Here is a 3,741-nt window from a genome sequence, read left to right as displayed (position 1 = left end):
GGGTTGTGGAGAGAAAGGAACTCTTATCCACTGCTGGTGGGAATGCCATCTAGTTCAACCTTTATGGAAAGCGATATGGAGATTCCTCCAAAACTGGAAATCGAGCTCCCATACAATCCAGCTATACCACTCCTAGGAATATACCCTAGGAACACAAAAGTATAACACAAAAATCCCTTCCTTACACCTATATTCATTGCAGCACTATTTACCATAGCAAGACTCTGGAATCAACCAAGATACCCTTCAACAGACGAATGGCTAAAGAAACTGTGGTACATATACACAATGGAATATTATGCAGCTGTCAGGAGAGATGAAGTCATAAAATTTTCCTATACATGGATGTACATGGAATCTATTATGCTGAGTGAAATAAGTCAGAGAGAGAGAGAGAGAGAGAGAGAGAGAGAGAGAGAGAGAGAGAGAGAGAGAGAAACGCAGAATGGTCTCACTCATCTATGGGTTTTAAGAAAAATGAAAGACATTCTTGCAATAATAATTTTCAGACACAAAAGAGAGAAAGGCTGGAAGTTCCAGCTCACCTCATGAAGCTCACCACAAACAGGGATGAGTTTTGTCAGAGAAATAACTACATTTCAAACTATCCAAATTATGAGAATGTATGAAGGAAATAGAAAGCCTGTCTAGAGTACATGCGGGGGTTGGGTGGGTTGGGAGCAGGGAGACTTGGGACACTGGTGATGAGAATGTTGCACTGGTGATGAGTGGTGCTCTTTACATGACTGAAAGCCAAACAACACAATCATGTATGTAGTCAAGGTGTTTGAATAAAAGATATATTTAAAAAAAGAAAAATAAAATTAGGAGCTCTTTAAAAAATAAAAATAAAAAAAAGAATTTTAAAAAAGATAAAATAAAATACAGATCCTTGTAGGTAGGAGCGATAAGACAAAGCCCTGGGCACTTGTCTTCCATCTCTGACCCTGGGTACAGTCGGATGTGGCCCTAACACCTAAAAAAATTCTTTAAAAATTATATAAACTCATATTTTTAAAATATTAGACAAAGTCTATTATTAGCTTTTGAAAGCCAAAATATCTATATATTACGGTATTTACTGTCTATGAGTAAACATAACATACCTAATTTGCTCACTATTGTATTGATTTTCTCAATCTAATCTTTAAAAATTGAATTTTTAAAATGTATGCTATCAAGAAATAAATTTCTAATAAGCAAGAATAGCAACTTACTTAGTAAATAATTCTATAAATTGATAAGCAATAAACTAATATTAATACAAAGTTATTAAATATTACACCCAGTATATTTTTTCATTTTAAAATAAACCATTCTTGGCCACAGAGGCTTAATTATAAAATAAAACAGAAGATTTTCTGTGCAGCTTTCAATAATTAATTTTTCCATATATTTTTGCCTAATTCATATGCAAGTTTTAAAAGGGAACTAAGTTGGTATAGTTCTTAGTCAACTAAGTTGCTCTATAAAAATAATAATGAAGAATAAATAATATAAGAGAGGTGGAGGCAAAGAAGTCAGACATGACTTTCAGTTTCTAAGAAATATGTTGATCTGGGGGGTTAGTCAGGGTGTGGTCCTTACTATGAGTCTAGGGATCACAAGTGATCAGAGGTTTGCCAAAGATTAAACAATGTACTATGATTTTGTTCATGTTTTCTAAAAAATGTTATCAAAGATATTTTTATTTAAATTATTTATTTAAAAGAATGTATTGTAATGTTGACATAACTGATCATAATACATTTGTTTTGGGATGACAGAAAGCAAAGTTATTAAGAAATAGAGAACTGAGAATTAAAAAATGGAAGGAGAGAGAATTCATTAGCATTTATATTTGTGAAACTTATTGTATCAGCTATAAAACCACTAATGCAATAGCCAAAAATTAAATATATTTTAAAGTTGAGCCAGTTTTGAAGATGCAAAAGTAATCCAGATTGCTTGTGATGAATTGAGGACAGCAGATAGACTCTGACTTGCAAGATGGCCTTTCACATGGAAGGCATACAATCTCAATAGCCATCTGTTCTGCCTCCACTACAAGAGCAATGTGGAAAGGCATAAGCAAAGGCAGATTTGCTGTGAATATTTGGCTGTGGAGATTTGGCTGTGAAGCAAATGGAATTAGATGATTTGGTGGTATTGAACAAAGTCAAACATTACCAAAATGGACAAGAATTAGAGGTGATTGTTTTAAGGTGTGCTTTTGGCCCTTGTTGTAAAAAATTTCTCAGATTGCCAAGTGCTTTCCATGTTCCCCAGAATGCTGAGGTTACGATTTTGCCAAATTTCTATATCAAATTTAATAGAAACTCTTTGACAAGTCAACACTGATTTTTTTCCACACGAGCCAGTTTCAGTTACATATTATAGCTCATTCATCAACTGATCATACCAGTAAAGAATTTATCATTTTTATTTAACAGTATTTCTAATTTAATTTAAAAATGCTCAAAGGATTCTCTTGTAAGCATACTGATTGACTCCTAAAGTCATGGAATTTTTTGAGATGGACTTTTGTCCTGAAGCACTGACAAAGGCAAATATCACTTCTCAGTACGCATGTGAAGTGCCAACTAAAACTATGAATTCATATCTGATCATAATACTAATGTGAGAACCTGTGATCAGTGATCAATATATCTGGTGTTCAGGGAGTAATCCAATTGGGGTTGAGAAATTGCCAGGAATTCAATTGGGGTCGACCACAGGGTTTAAGGTTAAATGCCTAAAACCCTAACGTATTTCTCCAGAACATAGATCTTTGAAGTTATCACATTTTTAATTATGTAAATTAGAATGTGATATTTATTTTTAAATGTTTACGCTATTTACATTGTTTATAAAAGGCACTCACAGATGCTTAATTGTAATATCTGGAAAACTGGAAACAGAACTATGCATAAAATAGTGAGTGGATAGAACCATTGTATTATGTTCATAAAGTGAAATATTTGTACCATTTTATTGATTTGGGAGGCCACACCTCACTGTGCTCCAGGACTAGTTCTTCCTCTGTACTCAGGAATCACACATGGGAGATTTGAGTGACTGAACCCAAGTTGGTCACAAGTAAATGGAGCATCCTATATAATATACTTTCTATTAGGCTTAAATGTGTACAGTTTTTTTTATTTAAACAACTTTATTACATACATGATTGTGTTTGGGTTTCAGTCATGTAAAGAACACCACCCATCACCAGTGCAACATTCCCATAACCAATGTCCCAAATCTTCCTCCTCCCCACCCAACCCCTGCCTGTACTCTAGACAGGCTTTCTAATTCCCGCGTACATTCTCTTTATTAGGATAGTTCAAAACGTAGTTATTTCTCTAACTAAACTCATGACCGTTTGTGGCGAGCTTCAAAAAAATATGGAACTCTTCACGAATTTCCGTGTCATCCTTGCACAGGGGCCATGCTAATCTTCTCTGTATCATTCCAATTTTAGTATACGTGTTGCCGAAGTGAGCACAAATGTGTACAGTTTTAAAGGAATGAACTTTTGAGAAAAATTAAAAGGAACAATTTCAAAATCATAATTTTATGTAAAAATAAAAAATAAGTAGGTACTCTAATTATGCTCTTTTTAATTTTTACTTTTTAATTTTGCTCTTTTTTTAAGGGGTTTGTTATACTGAGTGAAACTCAAAAATTACTTTCGTCTCTGTGCTTGGAAATCATTCCCAGCAGAGCTGAGATGACTATATAGTGATGCGGATTGAACAAGCA

General features: G+C 33.9%; 1 non-coding gene across 1 annotated transcript; it reads right to left on the bottom strand.

The window, feature by feature from the left end:
* Window positions 1-3,377: 3,377 nt before the first annotated feature.
* On the bottom strand, window positions 3,378-3,484 carry LOC126003128 (U6 spliceosomal RNA). The gene has a single exon (XR_007493668.1). It is a non-coding gene; the product is annotated as a U6 spliceosomal RNA (small nuclear RNA).
* Window positions 3,485-3,741: the final 257 nt, after the last annotated feature.

This window comes from Suncus etruscus, chromosome 2, assembly GCF_024139225.1.
Source record: "Suncus etruscus isolate mSunEtr1 chromosome 2, mSunEtr1.pri.cur, whole genome shotgun sequence".
Taxonomy (NCBI): Eukaryota; Metazoa; Chordata; class Mammalia; order Eulipotyphla; family Soricidae; genus Suncus; species Suncus etruscus.
The sequence above is the reverse complement of the archived record's forward strand: the minus strand, read 5'-3'. Positions and strand labels throughout refer to the sequence as shown.